Source organism: Miscanthus floridulus, chromosome 6, assembly GCF_019320115.1.
Source record: "Miscanthus floridulus cultivar M001 chromosome 6, ASM1932011v1, whole genome shotgun sequence".
NCBI lineage: Eukaryota > Viridiplantae > Streptophyta > Magnoliopsida > Poales > Poaceae > Miscanthus > Miscanthus floridulus.
Window position 1 is genome coordinate 93,242,607 of NC_089585.1, and position 19,862 is coordinate 93,262,468.

At 41.3% G+C, this 19,862-nt stretch overlaps 1 long non-coding RNA gene and 1 pseudogene across 1 annotated transcript; both read left to right on the top strand.

Annotated features, from left to right (window-relative positions):
* Positions 1 to 4,276: 4,276 nt before the first annotated feature.
* LOC136461469 (uncharacterized) lies at positions 4,277 to 4,698 on the top strand. The gene is made up of 3 exons (XR_010760335.1): positions 4,277 to 4,361; positions 4,454 to 4,541; positions 4,625 to 4,698. It is a non-coding gene; the product is annotated as an uncharacterized lncRNA (long non-coding RNA).
* Positions 4,699 to 7,713: 3,015 nt separating this feature from the next.
* LOC136460831 (uncharacterized) lies at positions 7,714 to 11,953 on the top strand (annotated as a pseudogene).
* The last annotated feature ends 7,909 nt before the right edge of the window (positions 11,954 to 19,862 follow it).

Genomic DNA, 19,862 nt, shown 5'->3' on the forward strand with positions numbered 1-19,862 from the left:
TCTCTTCTTCTTTCTTCAACTTGAGCTTTTCTTCATTGGGGAAACCATTTGCAAGATGTCCCACTTCATGGCACTTGAAGCACATAAAATGAGAGAGCTTCTCTTGTTCTTGCTTCTTCATTTCTCTGTCATATCTTCTCTTGCCCCATCTTTTGCCCTTGATCTTGCTCTTGTTGAAGCCAATGCCACTTGTGTCATTGCGGCTTTCTTGATGATTGACTTTTCTAGTCTTGAAGCTGACTCCACTCTTGTCACCAAAGTTTCTTTGAGTCTTCAACATATGCTCAAAGGTGACTTGAGAGTTGTAGCACCTCTCTAACTTGTTGCTCAATTTCTTCACTTGTTCATTGAGCTCATTGTTCTCCTTCAAAAGGTTAGTCTCACGAGACATAGAAGTAGAACAAGCATCTATATGTGAAGAGCATGGCATTTCTAATAAATCATCACAAGAGGTGGATACATGCTTCTTGCCTACATCACAAGGGTTAGCAACATTTTGCAATTTATCATTTGATCCATGTGATGAGCTCTCAAAATTTTTAAGTTTCTTTGTAAACACTTTACACTACTAAATTTTGACCCTATTGCATCACGTCCCCTTGCATCAAACAAAAATCTGATGCAATAGGTGGCTGCTATTGCATCAATTTTTGGAATCTGATGCAATATGTGGTCGTTATTACATCAAAAAAGAGTTGGATGCGATAGTAATTCATGTTGATGCAATAGGTATGATCTATCGCATCATTTGGAACAAGGGATGCAATAGGTAGAAATTATTGCATCAGACACATTTGGTTGCGTTAGTATTGAATTTTTTATGCAATATGTAGGTGGTATTGCACCGGATTAGAATATGGATGCAATTAGGAAGTACTATTGCAACGGATTTGTGTTTGATGCAACTGGTATTTTTTGAAAGAAAATTGACTAACGTGAAAACACCTTGTGGCTACCTAATAAGTGAGACAGACAGGCGCCACGCTCGTGCCTCTCGGCTCGCAAATCGCGTGCCTCTCAGCTTTCCTCTCTGGGCTGGGCTATGAGGCTACAATATTTGGCCCAACCTCCAAGGGCCAGCCCAGAGAACAACATATACTATAAAGGGTTCTTTGGGCCACGCCTAGGGCTATGGCCCTAGTGGCCCTAGGCCCAAATCCTCCCCTGGTTCTAGTTCAGTCTGTGCGGCAACCCTTCCTATTCGTGAATCGCGACTCCGCGGCATCGCATGACATCGTGCTGCTGCGCCGCTACGCGGCCATTCCACGCGTGGTTTCGGATCGGAGTTCCCAATTCCCATAAACTAATCTCGTGATCCCAAAGTGCGGACGCTAGGCGCTAACACGGTCACTGCAGATCGATCTACAATCCCTCCGTCCCTGACTCGTGACTCTTGTGGCTGCGGTAAGTGGTTTCAGTAATCACTAATCAGTAGTACAGTCTCATTGGCTTCTGTTGCAGTATTTGTAATTTTTTTTACCTTGCAATTCAATCCATACTAGCATCAAGCGACTGAAGCTAATAGTTGATCCATTAATTTAATTGAATTCATCAAGCCATATAGGGACAAAACAACTGAGAGGCTGCATGTAGTATAATTTTAGTTTTGAAATTATTTAAATTGTATTTAGTAGATATGGCTTCCACTTAATTCATGAATTTAAACCTTATTACCGAATTGGTAAATGGATTTACCGAATTGTGTATGAATTTTTTTGTGGTGCATACCCTGACCTAAAATCCTAGATTCACCACTGCTTTGTTTCCAATATGTAGCATGTTCTTATTTATCTTTGTGTGTGTTTGTCAGGTGTTCAAATCAATGTCACACCAAGGTAGAAGTTGGATGCGGCTAGATAAGGCATCTGCAGAGTGGCAACAAGGATTAATAGATTATCTTGATAGAACCTTTGGAGGCAGCTCTAAAGGAGGAACGGCACCATGTCCATGTTCAGCATGTCGTTCCATGTCATTTAGAAAACGGTCGGATGTTCAGAATCATTTGCTTCGGAAAGGTTTTGATGAAAGCTTCATCTGAGAGCAGGAAAGTATATGTGAAGGTTCAACTATTGATGATGATGATGATGATGTTGATGATAGGGCTGGTACCACAGAATTGTTACATTCTTTGATCAGGGGTACTATACATGGAGAAATCGATGAGGAACATCCAAATGAGATGGCAAAGAAGTTCTTTAAATTGCTACAAGAGGCCAAGAAGGAGTTGTTTCCAGGCTACACGGAAGCTACCCAGGTGTCTTTCATTGTCAAAATGTTTCAGATGAAGTGCATGTTTGGTTGTAGTAATGCTTGCATGGAGTACGTACTTGGGTTGTTCTTACTTATTCTTCCTAAAGGACACTGCCTCCCTAATAGTATGGAGAAGATCAAAAAGGTTGTTAGAGATCTTGGTCTAAATTATGAAAAGATAGATGCATGCTATAATGATTGTGTGTTATTTAGAGGGAAAGAATATGAGGGCCTGGATAATTACCCAAAATGTGGTGAGACAAGGTGGAAGCAGTCTAAAGAGGTACATGATGTTGGCAGTAGTTATGTCTCAAAAAAGTGTGTTCCACGTAAAATCCTATGGTACTTCCCACTGATTCCATGGCTCCAAAGGATATATATGTCAGAGACTAGAGCATCATATATGCGTTGGCATAAGGAAGAATTGGTGGTTGATGGAAAAATGCGACATCCTACGGACTCCAAAGCATGGAAACATGTGGATGCAACCTATGAATGGTTTGCAGAGGATCCTTGTAATGTCAGGCTTGGTCTAGCATCTGATGGATTCAATCCATTTGGTATGTTGAATGTGTCATACAGTTGTTGGCCTGTGATTTTAATTCCTTACAATCTTCCACCATGGTTGTGTTTGAAACAGTCATATTGGATGTTATCGATGATGATCCCAGGAGCGAGATCGCCTGGTGTTAGCATTGATGTGTACTTGCAGCCTCTAATTGATGAGCTCAAAGTTCTCTGGGAAGAGGGTGTCAAAGCCTAGGATGCAAAGGAGAGGAAGGATTTTGATTTGCATGCAATTCTACTGTGGACAATCAATGACTTTCTAGCATATGTGATGCTTTCTGGATGGAGTACGAAAGGCAAGTTTGCATGTCCATACTGCCATACGGAAACAGACTACTTATGGTTGAAGCATGGGAAGAAGCACTGCTACATGGGGCATCATCGCTTTTTGCCTATGGACCACAAGTGGCGCAAAAACAAGGTCAGTTTCAACAACAAGATAGAATATAGGGAGGCTCCACAACCACTGACTGGAGAACAGGTGTTGCAACACTATGATAGTTTTGACCAAGTCACATTCGGCCCTGAATCAAGAAAAAGGAAGCAGCGTGATGAAGAAAAGAGATGACACAACTGGAGGAAGAAGAGTATTTTCTTCCAGCTTCCGTACCGGAAAAAATTGCTTATTAGGCACAACTTGGATGTGATGCATATCGAGAAAAATATATGTGAGAGCATATTGGGCACTTTGCTAGACATAGAAGGTAAAAGTAAGGATAATGAGGAAGCTCGGCTTGACATGCAGCATCTCGGGATAAGGATGGATCAGCATCCAGAGCATGAGAATGGTAAGTTCACCTTACCACCTGCTTTGTACAAATTAGAGAAAGATGACAAGAAACTTTTATGCAAATTTCTACATGAAGTTAAGTTGTCTGATGGGTATGTGTCCAATATTCGAAGATGTGTGGATGAAAATCGGTGTCAGCTATCTGGTCTGAAAACTCACGATTATCATATTATATTCCAGAAACTTTTACCATTAGTACTACGCAACATTCTGCCTCAAGAAGTTGTTGTCCCATTGATTGACTTGAGTAGGTTCTTTAGTTCGCTTTGTTCAAAGGAGCTAGATGAAAAGGAGCTTGCTAACATGAGTGCTTCGATTAGGGAGACTCTATGTTGGCTTGAGATGATATTCCCACCTACTTTTTTGACATCATGGTACATTTGCCAGTTCATCTAGCTAAAGAGGCTTCACTTGGTGGACCTGTATGCTATAGATGGATGTATCCTATGGAGAGATATCTGCGTACGGTAAAAGGTTATGTGAGGAACAAAGCACATCCTGAAGGCTCAATAGCGGAGGGATATATCACAGAAGAGTGCATGACATTTTGTTCTTTGTTCTTCAAAGACATGCCAACTCGCCCAGAGCGTCATGAAAGCGCCGCAGCGCCTGAACCACCATCTGGTTTGAGCGTTTTTGGTGACCTTGACTACAATTGGAAAGGCTATAGTTTCAAGGTCTTGGACAAATCCGAGATGCTGAGAATAAGGCACTACATACTCACAAATACCGAGGAGTGTGCTACTTTGCCTGAGTGAGTTAAATTTAACATTTCAGCATGCTATTTTTTTTGTTCACATGATATATTACTAATTCTTTGCATTTTGTTTGGTCTGCCCACTGCAGTGCACATAAGGCTTCACTAAAGGAATATAATCCGCATAATGTTGAGAGAAGACACAAGCAACAATTTGTTGGTTGGTTTGAGGACAAAGTGAGTCACTGGAATTTTTTTTGTTCATATTATGATGCACGTGATGAAAGCATCTTATTAATTTTTGTTAAATGGAAGTACAGACCAAACAAGAATATGACCAAGGAAAAGCTAGTGAGGAGATGTACAACCTTTCTCAAGGACCAGATGATCGTGCTCGTGTATTCAATAGATGTTTCATCAATGGCTTCGTATTTTGGACGGTGTCGGCAGAGACGAGCTTGATCACACAAAACAATGGTGTCCTTGTCAAGGGTGATGAAAGTACGGGTAATATGGACTGGTATGGAGTTATTAAGAAAATTATCTCTCTACAATTCACTGGTGGAAAGGAAGTGATGATGTTTTAGTGTGATTGGTTTGATGTCCCCGCTCCAACAAAGAACAAAGGTAAAGGGTACAACAAAGATCAATATGGAATTATAGATATTGATACTACCCATCTCAGATATTCAGATGATCCCTATATTCTGACGACACAAGCAGAGCAGGTGTTTTATGTCAAACACGCAAAGAAATCAAATTGGTGTAGCGTTGTTCGAATCAAACCAAGAAACCTTTTCTCCATGCCGGAATCAGCTAGTGTTGAAGAGGAAGCAGAAATTGATGTTGACTCATTGCTTGTTGGGGTGGAGGACATGACTGTTAGAAGCGATCAGGGGGACTTGATGAATTGGCGACGAACAGACATGGAAGGGGAAGCAATTGATACTTCTGTTATTCAGAAAGCAATTGCTCAGTCTATACCAGAACCAAATGATGAAGATTTTAGTGATGAGGGTGAAGATGATGTAGACGCATATATTGACGATGGAGTTGTCACACCTGCCGTTGCGACAGATGACGAAGCTGATGATGATTTTTTTGTTTAAGTATTCACAATTTTTCTTGAATGACGTTTAGATGTTCTTAGCTGATCAACAGCATGCTTATGTTAAAATGTGCGTTTGTGTGTGTGTGTGAGCAGCAACTAGCAGGTTTGAATTTTTGTGAAGGATTATTTTCTGGATTCCCAGCTACTAGCATGTCTAAATACTTGCGTGACTCATTTTCTGGATTCCCAGCTACTAGCACTACTTTGCCTAAGACGGCGAGCCACAAATCATGGCCGGATCAAGAGGTAAGTCACTGGAACAGCTCAAACATGCAACGGAAACGTGAGCGCTTACACTTCTGGACAAATGGTTACTAACCATGCAGGTTTGCAACGACACATCATTTTTACACCAACCTGGAAATAGTCAACCACTTTACATGTTTTCCTGAGGACAATAAAACAGACAAAGAAACATATGGGGCAGGGCCCAGTCCACAACGCCTAATAAAAATGAACATAAATATTACTAATCATGAATATATTACTAGTAAAGGAGAATATTACTAATCATTTAGCAAAAAAAAGTAAAGGAGAATATTACTGATTAAACGGGTGGGGGAGTCATGGGAGAGTCAATGGTGGGTCACGGGGGGTGCGAGACACGGTGGATACGGTGGATCGCTGAGGTGTTACTCTCCGTACTCAGGAATCACTGGGCCGGCCCAGTTAGGATATTGTTTGCCTATTCTCCAACTGAGCATGCACATTAGTCCCACATCGCAAATTCAGCGATGTAAAGACCTGCTTAAAAGTTCAATGCTGCAAGCTCGATCGAACTCACTACCTGTAATATTACCATGACTAAGCTATACTTTGTTGGGCTAGTTCTAGGGTTCAACCTGGTGAGGCCACTGGCTTGTGTCCAGCACCAATATTTTTGTGCTTTTCACCTACAATTTTTGTTTACCTTTTCAAAATCAATGTGTTTTTAACAATTTTTGTTTTTTTAAACAATTTTTGTTTAATTTTTCGAATTCAACGTGTTTTTTAGCAATTTATGTTTATCTTTTTAAATTCAATATTCTAACAACATTTATAAAATTTTGAAAACAATTTCTATCGTGGTTACTATTGTTGTCGTCATCCATTTACTTGCCCTGTCATTTCCAACAACCTAATATGTAGACTCATCTCATGTACTACCACGTCATGTGTCACCAAGTTTCCAATCATGTCCAGCTAGTACCTAATTGTCATATGTCATCGAGTTTTCGATCGTGCAGTGAACTTGATGCATCCTTCGAGATCTCACTACATGGGCGTCATACCATCAATCGAGCCCAGCCTAGACACCAATTATGGAAACATAGTGATTTGATCCTCGTGCGCAAGAGCGCGTCCTTTAATGTTGCTCTTATTCTCATCAAAGACGCACCAACATTCGAGCACAACCTTGTAGCAAAGCCACCGCCAAATCGCACCCAACAACAACATCGGATCTCACAACATTGGCGTCATACCCCTGACATGCCAACTATGGCCCCTGCCACAGCGGATCTCTAAACATGAGCGAGGCGACAAGCACCTAAGCATATAACAGCAACACCCCTAGTCGACTCGGCAGCAAGACTATGTTGGTGCCCTGTTATCGGTGCTTCATCCCCAGCCCTGGATGCTGCCGCTACCGACGCACCAAGACTTGGAGTGAGCTAGGTTCTCATCGTGGAACTCAAATATAGCGACAAAGACCACCATGACGACACTTGCAGCCGAGGGCGTCCCACCATGAACAATGATACAAAGAGAAAAAAAGGCCTAAGTGAATTCGAAAATAGTTTATTGTTCCAATACAAAATCATGTACTATCATTTTATTATTTTTCTAAATATGATGTAATTATCTTAAAATTATAGAATGTAAAAAAATAAGTCACACAAGTATTAGAAAAAGTACAAAATAAATCACACAAATACAAAAATAAATCATGTAATTAGATTAGTATATTTGTTAATTATTTTTACAAATCTATGTATAATTATTAAAACTATTTTAAAACCTATTTACAATTTTCTATATTTTCTCTTTATTTATTTCACATCAGGAACTGTTTTTTATTTATTACTTTTTACTATAGTCCGCATCACGTCTGCGAAACCTGGCGCTCAAAATTCCCAAAACCGCGAAAATTTCCATAGCGCGCGCCCTCCTCCCGCGAAAAAACAACCTGGGCCGCTAATTACTCTCCCTCCCTAATACATGGTTTATATTCCTACTAATCTGCATCACGGTAGAAGAGGAGCCGATGCCCCCAACCTAGCGGTTCTTTCCATCGCATCTTCTCCACTCCGAGGCGCAATGGAGAAGACCAAACGCGTGCCGTCGTCGTCTACTACCGGTAAGTTGCCGCTGTCGCTGCCTCCGCGGAGGCCGTGTACCAGGAGGTCGCCGTCGTCGCCGCCTACCAGGAGGTCGCTGTCTACTCCGTCCAAGAGGTTGTCATCTCCTCCCTCCATGAGCTCGCCATCTCCTCCGTCCAGCAGGAGGTTCTCCATGCGGTCCAGCCCTGAAGGTGTCATAGACACACCTCATCGTCGACAAGATGGACCCGAGAAGCAAAAAGATGACCAACCCAGATACCTGTTGACATGCAGTTTATGTGATGGTTGGAGAATTTCCGTCAATTAATTGGTTGGTCAATTAATTAATTAATTGAACTCTGTTTAAAAAAATTCAATTATCCGTCATTATTTTCAAGAAATTGTGGTGGTTGAGTTGATGATTTAAAAATCTTTGTAGTTTTAAGCTTTCAATTATAATTGGTTGGATGTGATACAACTGGGGTATGCTTGTGTTTCCTGGGAAGAGATAGGATAAGTGCACACATGATGTTATAACACTACTGTTTCTATTGAAAGAACAATTTAGATATTGGGTAAATTTGAAAATTGAGGTACTGACCATACATAAATTGACCATATTGCAGTGAATAATTTTATATGGTTTGTTCCCAAAATTGTTAGGAATTTGCCATATTGTAGTCATTAATTGATTTTACAATCATAAGATAAATTTATTGAATGAAGTTAAAATATTTTGTAGGAAAACACACGAGAAAACGAGAGATAGATGGAAAGTATTTATTGATTTCTCGGGGGGACCCAAGGACCAACAGCGTGCCATATTGGACATTGACCGTGTTAGAATTACCTTTGCCAACTTATTAAAGTACAAAGTTAAGTTGGGTTATTCTGTGAGGGACTTCATGTACTATATGAAGAGATGTGGCAACGATAGAGCTTTGCTGCAGCGTATAGATTACGAAGAAGATGCATTGACAATGATAGAAGTTTGTACAGAAGAGAAGACAATTAGGATAGCAGTTTCAACAACTCAGGTAGATCAGGAAGGAGAATATGCAATCACACCGATTAAGCAACGTAGTACACAAGAGGAAGTTAGTGGAAAAGGAATTCAGGATGAAGACATTGATGCGTACAAGGTGTGGCCCAATAAGCTGCCACAGGATGAAAACAACCCAAGTACTAATGTACTAGAAAAATACATCTCAATGATTTTTAGTTACTGATCTAAAACTGACACTATATATATAACATCTATATATGCATCTAGCAGAATTTAAGGATGACACCCGGCTGAATACTGTTGCAACATATAAAGAATGGTTGAGGAGGGAAGGGCTTCTTCAAGATATATGTAATATGATTTTGTTTTATCTTGGCATTAGTGGAAGCATTAATATATATATATATATATATATATATATATATATATATATATATTTTCCAACTCCATCGTAACTGTGTACTTTCACTTTTTTGTATGTGCAGACGCATATTTAGATGATGAAACCATTGAAGAAGACGGAAGTGGTGACAATAGCGCAACACCAATGCAGCTTCCAGCTCATGCTCGTAGGCCAAAGGCCTCTCAGAAAGGTATGCAATGGTTCAGAGTGTTCATACATTACTATAACATAAAAATGCTGATTTATAATGTTAACATACGTTCCATTTTATAACATCAATTTTACAGTAGGGGTTGGCGACAAGAGAAAAATTGAACGTGGAACCTTGAAAGGTTTATCGGTCGAAGCTAAGAGATTTAAACTTGGCACTGAGAAACTTAGTATAGATTTCTCATCCACGAAAGGCGGTCCTATAGAAGATAACTATCGCGGGTTTGTTGATGAAATAGTTTGGTTTACAAGAAAAAGGACTCCACTTATTGGAGTTAAAAAGTGGGGAGATGTCAAGCAGATTGTTAAAGATAAAATAGCACGAGATATAATGGTATGTTAGTCTTGCTCCCGCATATGATAAATTAATTCTTTGTAATATCTTATTTGTTCACAATTTGTTGGTATCCCTTTTCTACAGGTTAGGTGGAACATTGACAACAATGATGATGAGAAGGCTAGGATATGGAAGATTGCAAAGTATCGTTACAAAGGATGGTGAGCTCAATTGAGTGCCACATACAAGGCATACAATAGTTATCATGAAAGAATGAGACATAAGCCAGATGATTTGGACATTATGGAGTGGCACTACTTGGTGTTGTATTTTGGAAGTGACAAATTCCAGGTTCCAAGCCTCTGACATATATGTGTTTATTGTCTGTATTTTTGTAGTGCAACTAACATATCATATTAGCGAATAAGCACCACAAACTCTAGCAATTCGCAGCATCGACAGACAATACATCTTACAGGATCAAAACCTTTTTCACAAGTTAGTTATGAGCAGGTAATGATATGGAACCTAATCTTCTTCTTTTATTTTTTACCTAAACAGTAACAATGTTCAATTTTCACATCTTAGAGAAACCTGGAGACTGGTGAAGAGCCAGATGGTTTGACATTTTGGAGGAGTACACGCACCAAGGAGGGCCGATGGTCTTCTGATGCTGCTAAGGAAATATATGTAAGTGCTACTTTGTTCATTAGTACTTAGTGATGTTGCAATTATATATAACATAATTATTATATTGATGGTTGTACATGCCCTGATTGGGTGATAAAAGGTCATCATCTCCTTGTCCTTGTGTTGGGTTTGGCAATCCTATCTTTAGTTTCTTATTTATGCTATTTTCAGCTGTGCCACCTGTTCTTTTTGGTATAGCAAGTTTGGATGAGCCAAATGCTTCCAAACTTTTTCTGTGGTCTCCTGATAGCATATGGTAGCTGCTGTAATTTTTGTAGAATTTTCTATGTAGGTCTTGTATATGGTCTTTTATGCATCCTTGTATCTATTTAAATTTAGAAAAGCATCAAATAATTTTATTTTATGATGGCCATCATATTTTCTGGTGTCCATGAGTTATGTATGTTGCCATGATATGGTTGGTATGGTCCAAATGTAAGTTTGGAACATCGTTAATTCTTTAAGTGAGATGTTGGTCCCAGCTGGACAGATCTGGGGACTTAGAGAAGTTCACCTTGATAAGTTGGTTTCCTGGGAAACTTGTGAATACCAAAGTCGAAGATAATTGTCATATCTAGCTGCTGTTCAAATTTGAGGTCATTTGGCCTAGTGGTTTGAAAGTTATAGCTGTTTGAAGTTACCTCCCAGTTTTTGGGTGCTCTCTGTTTCAGCAGAGTAGTTTACTTAAGTTCTGAATCATGCTTTGATGTATGAAGATGAAATCTCGAGAATTTTATAAGCTTTCCAGAATGTCCTCTTGCAAGTCATTTGGACTTGTATATCTCCAGATATGATTTATTTTCTGTACAGCCATTGCATGCCCAGATTTCTGGGAACTTGCTGGAAAGCAAGTTGCTTATGTTAGATGCTTTATGTAGTTAATTATGTTCTTTAAAGTGATTTGAATAGAGTTGGGCTACTCGGTAAACGAGTGTCCAGTGATGTATGTTCTCATAACATGTTTTATTCATTTATCTCCAATGTCATACATATCTCTAAAATACTAGAGTTCAACTGTCCATTGCTTTTTACCTCTCAACATGCTTTGCTAGGAATCATATTTGCATGATTAACATGGACTTGGATTTTTTGAGGAAGTAATCAGTACATGAATCTAACTGATACAGTTTGATTTCCAAAGTATCCATTTTACCTAATTCTTATTATACTTGAACTGGAACTGTTGTTGCTACTTGCTAAAGTTGAAAACACTAATTGTGTTCTTAAATTTAGGAAAGCGCCTTCTCCAAAATTGCAGAGAGAATTGAGTTGGAAGCTTCTATGATTTCAAAAGAACAAGAAGGGCACATTCTTCATGAAACCTACAAGGAAACCACTGGATGCAGGAGCAGGAAAGGTCCTGGACATGGATACTTGGCAAAGTATCCGACCCGAAGCCAACTTATGAACGAACGAATTGAAGAGCAAGCTCGTGCATCTGCATTAGCAGCAGCAGCCCAACAGAAGAATAGTGAGATGCAAGCTGAGGTAGAGAAGTTAAAAGAAAACCTTACCGTTCAAGCCGCTGAGAGGGAGAGCGACAAGGAAAAAATTCAGCAGCTGCAACATCAACGGGAGAGTACAAGTAGCAAGATTAGAGAAGAACTAAGGCAAGAGTTTTTTTACTAATCAAACAACACAATCAAGCACCGCCTTTGGTAATAATACTACTTCTTAATTGTTACCAACATCATTGATTTTAGTAAAGCTTAATTGCTAATGTTTCTCCTTATAACTCCAATGCAAGAATGCTTCACCAACCACAACAGCCCCTCAGCTTGCAGAAAATATGGTTAGTGGAAATGAAGGTGCAGATTTAGCACATGTATTATTTTTTGATAAATGCAAACTGCGATGTAATGGATACCTACATTTAATCTAACATAATGTGTGAATCTTTTTTTAAAATATGAAGGCTGGTACAAAATCTGCCCTGCCCACACATAATGAACCTGTTGTTGTTTCGACTCCCATCCAAGGATCAGAACATGTGCAACAGGTAATATACTTCAAAATTATCACTTGCAGTCACTGTTCGCCTAAACGGTCATTTAGCCCGTTTAAACATCGTGTAAACGCTACACGGTGGTGCGTTGTTTCCGTTTAATCACCCGTTTACCCCGTTTAATTGGCCGTTTAGCCCGTTTAATGGGACGTTTTGCCCGAATAATGGCTAAACGGTAGGTGACCGACTGTTTACCGTTTAGCATTTAGGAAAACACTGCTGCAGTTGAACAGATTCTTAGAATTGCTAAGTGGTGATTGTTCCTTCAAATCTTCTGGTTTTTACAGACTATACCAGACAGTGTATTGTTGAGCAAACAGAAGAGTATCCAACCTAGTCGCCTCACTCGCAGCGCCAACAGATCACTTTTCCCAAATGGTAAAGATAGTAATGAGACAGTGACATTTATTACATCACAAACACTGAGGAATATTGCTGCAAATAAAAAGCTACAATGCAGAAAGAAAGGAGGAAAGGTATGAGCAATCAGGTGTCATTTTAAGTTGTTGTCCAGATTATTAACATGAACTTTGTTCACTTATACATGTATGTTTGTTCACTTAACATGAGCAATCAGGAGTTCATGCCTTATGTGTTTATAGTTCGGCTTCAGTATCCATTCTATTTGTTAAACCCAAAAATATTGTTGTCATCATGTGTTGTCTATGTTTGATTCCAACTGTGTGATCAACTATATATATTACTAATGCATGCCATTTTGACTTTTTCAGGAAGATCAACCTTGAGGGAGTCTTGGCAAGCTGAAATGAATCAAATATTGTGCAACGAGAAAGATGTCATGTTTATCTGTGCTAAGAGACATGTATTTTTATTTATGATTGCCTATTTGTAGCATAAGTTAGTGGTTTGTAATGCAGTTCAACTTTGCAATTACCTATTTGGAAATAGGAAGGCATTTGACTTCCTTACATTGTACAAACTATTGAATGCTTATGATCCAAGTTATTAATATGATTGCCTTTTTGTGCCATTGAATTTTATAATTTTATGAATTTCTATGCAATGAATTTGATGCAATAATTGGTTGCCCTTCAAATCTCATGTCGATGCAATAGTTTGTATTGCATCCAAGCTCATGTCGATGTGATAGTTTGTATTGCATCTAACCTCATGTCGATGCAATAGTTTGAATTGCATCAAACATAACGTCGATGCAATAGTTCATATTGCATCGAACCAAAATGATGATGCAATAGAACCTCTTGCATCGAATCAAAATGGTGATGCAATAGATTATATAGCATCGAACCTAATATGGATGCAATATAGTCTATTGCATCGAACGATAGCCGTTGCAATAGATGTATTGCATCAACATGATTTGGATGCAATAAGCTATTGCATCTCTCAATTTTGATGCAAGAGACAACGGATGGACGATGCAATAGCTGCTTCTCGCATCAACCACAAGTAACCGATGCGAAAGGCTATTGCATCAAGACCACTTGCATCGGCTGGCATCAAACGAGAAATTGATGCGAAACCGAACTATTGCATCTATTTTAGACCTATAACATCAAAAATTGACCGGTGCAACAGGGTCAAAATTTAGTAGTGTTAATGAGAGAAGCATGTTGTTCTAATAATTCATCATGAGATGCAAGTAGTGTCTCATGATTCAATTTTAGCTCATCATGTGAAGATTTATAAGCATCAAGTAATTTCTTATGTTCTTCACAAGAGTTCTTTAGAAATGAGTTTTCATTTTCTAAGTTCAATGTTTTAGCTTTCTCATTTTCTAAAGACGTGGTCATGCTAGCAAGTCTACTAACAAGCTCATCATATGAATCAACATGATCAACCACATTCTCATTTGTTACCTTGGTGTCACCTTGTGACATGAAGCAATGTGGTGATGTAGTTGGAGAGCTTGTAGTAGCATCACAATCGTGGCCCAAGCATGAACCATCATCATCAAGGTCACCATCAAGTGTGCTTGAGGTAGAATCTTCATGTGCAACACTTGTGGCGTCATTATCAACCTTGTCAAGTGAACTTGTGGTAGATCGATCATCATTGTCATCACTTGACCATGAGGTGGAGCAATCTTCCACAATCACCAAGTTGTGGTCATGCTCAACACACTCATGCGCCTCCTTCTTAGGCTCATCCTCCTTTTTGAATTTGCCATCATCCCATGTGGAGGAATCACCATAGAAGGCTTGGAGTGCCATCCACATATCATGAGCACTCTCCAAGTCCCACACATGTCTAAAAACATCATCATGTAAAGCACACATTAAATAATAAAGAGCATGATGATCAAGTTGTAAGCAATCCTCTTGTGCTTGGGTTAAGTTGTCCTTATCCAAAGCATCACGAGAAAAACCAACAACAATGATCCACCATGCCTTGGGACCCAAATCATGGAAATGATCAAGCATATGACGTTTCCACCATGCATAGTGTGTGCCATAAAAAATATGTGTGTCACAAACAACTTCTAGCCCAAAGTTCGCCATCCTCTCGAGTCGGTGAAGACCACAAATGAGAGACCTAGCTCTGATACCACTTGTAAGGTCGAGATAGCGGACTAGAGGGGGGTGAATAGTCCATTTCTTAAAATAATCGCGTCGGCTAATCGAAATAAGTGCAGAATTAAAACTATCGGTCTAGCCAAGACTACACCCTTCTATTTATGTTCTCTAGCACCTTTAAGCAACAAAGATGTCGGGCTAGCTAGAGCTCACCTAACCAATTCTAGAAGCAATGTCACACAAACCTATGCCACTAGTAGTTTAAGCAACAAGAGAGCTCCTACACATGCTAGTAAGCAAAAGCACAAAACCACCTAATGCTCACTAGCAATGCTCAATAACAAAGCAACCAATGCCAAATTAGAGAGCGCAATTACTTAGCTACACAAACTAAGCAATGTGATTAACAAGGTTACACAAACCAAATTAGCCACGTAAGGGAGCTACTTCTATGCTACACAAGCAAGAAGGTAACTAGTAAGCTACACAAGCTAACTAATTACAAGAGCAACTACAAAGCACAAAGTATATAAAAGTAATTACAAGCTTGTGTAACGAGGATGCAAACCAACAGGAAGAACAAGGTTGACACGGTGATTTTTCTCCCGAGGTTCACGTGTTTGCCAACACGCTAGTCCCCGTTGTGTCGACCACTCACTTGGTGGTTCGGTGGCTAATTGGCATCACCCGCCAAGCCCGCATGTCGGGCATCGCAAGAACCTACCCCAAAAGTGAGGGTAGCTCAATGACACGCTCAACTAAAGTTGCTCTTCGTGGCTCCCGCAGGGCAAGCACAATGCCCCTCACAAAGCTCTTCTCCGGAGCACCGCACAAGCTTCTTGCGGGCTTCAACGGAGACCACCACCAAGCCGTCTAGGAGGTGGCAACCTCCAAGAGTAACAAGCACCACCGGCTTGCAACTCGATCACCTAGTGCCACTCGATGCAACCTCACGATGCAATCGCACTAGAATCGCTCTCTCACACAATCGAATGATCACTATCAAGTATATGTGAGATGGAGGGCTCCTAAGAACTACTACACAAGCCACCAAGGCTCTAGTGTGCTCAGCTATCGGCCCAAGGCCAACCATAGCTTCTATTTATAACCCCATAAACAAATAGAGCCGTTACCCCTTCACTGGGCAAAAGTCGGGACGATCGGACGCTCCAGTCCTACTGACCGGACGCAGCACTGGTCGCACCGGTCGTGAATATCGGATGTGTCCGGTCACCATACCGGACGCGTTCGGTAGCTACCTGACCGCCACGTGTCCCACCGTTGCCTCCAACGGCTCTCTGATATGTCCGACCGGACACACTGTTTGAAATGACCGGACGCAGAGCCGCTGCGTCCGGTCGAGTCCACTAAGCCTCCAGGGCTGATCGGACGCGATAGTTAGAAACTGATCGGATGCTGAGCCTCAGCGTCTGGTCGAGTACAGTAAGCACCCATGGACTACCGGACGCGTCCGGTCACTCCGGGCCGGACGCGGTCAGCGTCCGATCAACTGTCTCACCGGACACCGATTTTGCAGATTCACACCGGACACGTCCGGTGTGTCGACCGGACGCGTCTGGTCGCTGAGTTCATCGTTAATACCGGACGCGTCCGGTCACTCTGTGACCAGCGCGACTAACTCCTTTTCACCTCTAACTTCTTCATCCTTACTCAAATGTGCCAACACCACCAAGTGTGCACCACCATGTGTATGTGTGTTAGCTTTTCACAAACAGTTTCCAAAGGATTAGCCACTCAACTTGCCACGCCACTCAATCCTAGCGATAATGCAAAGTTAGATCACTCGAGTGGCACTAGATGACCGATATGCAAACAAGTTTGCCCTTCTTGATAGTATGGCCATCTATCCTAAACCCAATCATCAACTTCTCTACACACCTATGACCGATGAAATGAAATGCCCTATGTTATACCTTTGCCTTGCGCATTCCATTCTATCTCCTCCAATGTTGATGCAACGCATGCATCAACATGATCAACAATGATATGATTCACTTTATATCATCACGTGATCATATTGGTTCATCAATCTTGACTTTACTTGCTTTTCACCGTTGCCATCGTCCATCGGCGCCAAGTCTTGCTCAAGCTTCACCGCCACGTAGTCTATCACTCCAAAGCCTCTGACTTGCCTTTCACGCTTTCAACCGGTCCATCAAGCCAAGTCTTGTCTTGATCTTCTCCACCTTGATCACATGACTCAATGTCATGTCTCATGTGCAATGAGCTCCTTCATCATCACATGTGTGAGCTTTGCAACATCTCCAAGCCATTTTCACCTTCATGGCATATGTTGCTCACACACATGTACTTATGGACTAATTACCTATGTATCTCACATAAACATAATTAGTCCACCTAGGTTGTCACTGAATTACCAAAACCACACGAGGACCTTTCACCCGTACACCGAGGAGACGATTGACGAGGACTCGGAGGAAGATATGATCGAAGATGTGTACGATGTTGCCACTAAAGAGGACACACAGCTACAGAGAGCCCCGCTTCAAAGATACGTGGTAAGTTCCTCGAATGGTACAATTTGTTATCCATTTGGTATTAAGTATGTATACTAAAACTGTCTAACCGCGTTTCTGTACCCAAGCGACACAATTGTCGAGGATGTCCAACGAAGCAGCGTTCCGGCTTCATGAATCTAGAGGGCAGGGGCCAGGCGTTCTCGAGGCTTTTGTGGAGGTAAATATAAACTTGTCCGTTCCAAAAATATTTCTTTAGTGTATATGCGTTTGGGAAATGCACTAACTTTAACGTATATTTATGCAGAAGGTGAAGAAGAGCCGTAGGAAGCTAGCTCAGAAGCTGAGCTGCATGGACACTCCTTATGAGGAACCGCCACTACCGGCGCGGTCGGGTGGCACGTCTTCAGCCTCTTTGAGGACACCAGCCGGCTCTTCTCAGCCAATGACAGGTGCCACTTTCGCGGTGCGTACACCATCACATCATAGCGCTGGGAAGGACCCTGCTACCGAGGACAACGAGGACGACGACGACGACCCCCGAGCTTCCACAGACCGCTTGGTACCTAAGGAGCCTCACAGGTACTAACAAAGGTGGTTTCTTTAAATACATAGGCTCTATGAACTAACGATCATAAAGAATTATAAGTAATCGTGCATATCATATACTTGCAGGGTACGAGCCGTATGCACCGGCGACACGACTACACCGACGTTGGCTACACTCCCAATGTGTTGCCAACAAATCCGAAGAGATAGAGGCGTCCGAGGGATCCTTACACTTTTGGATCTTAGTTTGTTAGGTCGAATCATTATTGGCGTCCGAAACTCGCAGGCTTAGTTGGTTATGTTACGTCGAACTTATGTCAAACCAATAAAACTGTTATGTGGCAGCTTGTCAACTTGCGCGCAGACTTTATTTATTTGCTTCATATTCTTTCCAATGCGTCGCGGCAGCACTGCCGCGAGATTAAGTAGCAACTAGTTCGGGAAGCGGCAGTCCCGGAGTATCTCGACGCCGGGGTCCATGGTCGCGTCGCTGCCGATCCTACAATATATGGCAAAAAAGCCAAAAAAAAATAATTTCCCTTAAAAAAATATTCGACCGTGAAAAAGATTCAACAAAAGATAGAAACAAATCCACTATTGATTTTACGTCAAGCAATACCTAGAATAACTCCCACTATCGGCACATAAAGTTCTGATTAAACGGTCCAGGTACAACTGCGCCATGCGTCGTGGCGCGGCACTGCCGCGCCAAGATGGGTGGCGCGGCAGGTCCTGCCACGTCAACGGTTACTCTTTTCGGTCGTCGCCACGTCAGCCCCTGTCACGCCGTGCCATGGTAATATACGTGGCCAAAAGTCTTAGTTTAAAAAAACAGACAGTGTTAGATTTAAAATTAGTTTTCAAAAAGTGTTAAAATTAAAAAAAAATTCTAAATAACTGAGGACATCATTGCTGCTTTGCTGCACCGTGTGAGATGAGAGAGACTGAATCCCTCGAATTGGCGCAGGAAATCTCATCCATTTGCATGGCAGAGAGGTGGAATTGCTACCGGTTCCAAAAGTACCACTAGCTAGGATTCCGCTTACAGTTCGTATCGATCGTACTCTATCCGTAGCCATCACGCTTTGCTCCTGTTCTGTCCCCGTCCCAAATAAATGGATGGCACACGGTTCAACCAACAGGTGGTCCTGGACGATCGCGAACGCGATTCAGTTCCATCTGTCTGCTGTGTGTGTGTGTTTTCCCACCTTTCGGCCACTTAGCCCTGGTTTAGTTGGACCCCAAAATCCAAAAAGATGCTACGGTATCTGTCACATCGAATATTTGCGGCCCGTGCATGGAGCATTAAATGTAGACGAAAAGAAAAACTAATTGCACAGTTTGGTGGGAAATTGCGAGACGAACGTTTTAAGCCTAATTAGTCAATGTTTGGACACTATTTGCCAAATAAAAACGAAGATGCTACAGTAGCCCAAAATCCAAATTTCATGAACTAAACAAGGGCTTATCATTTAAGGTATCTACCGGGTTCTTCTTGTCGACGTCCCTTTTGAAAGACAATCATTTCTCCTCCATCCTTGCCTACAGCTACTACTAGTTCCTTGCTGTGCAATTCACCTTCTCTTCTTCCCCATATAAAAGAATAATGATAACCTTTCTTTCTACAAGACAGGCTGTGCGATTCATCTGCTAGCCTCCCTTTGCCGATAGCCGTAGTCTGCTGTAGGATTTGCTCGCTTGTCCGGCTGTCCCGCTATGTTTAAAACAAGCCATTCATGCGGCCCATGTGGGAAGGAGTTCAGCTGCAGCAAATGCACTAGCTAACTGATAATGATCTGACTAATAGACACATCACACATGGATATTAAATCATTTGACCATACTTTGGCTAAAAGTATTCAGCCGGCAAAACATCAGATAGACCGCCCTGGATGAGCGGGGTAAAGTTTCAGTTGTTCTTGCCTGAAAACGAGAGCTAAAAGTGTCACAAGGCGATGTGGGCATGTGCCTCGGGCTCCAACAGTGGCTTAGTGTGTTTAAGCGCGCGCAC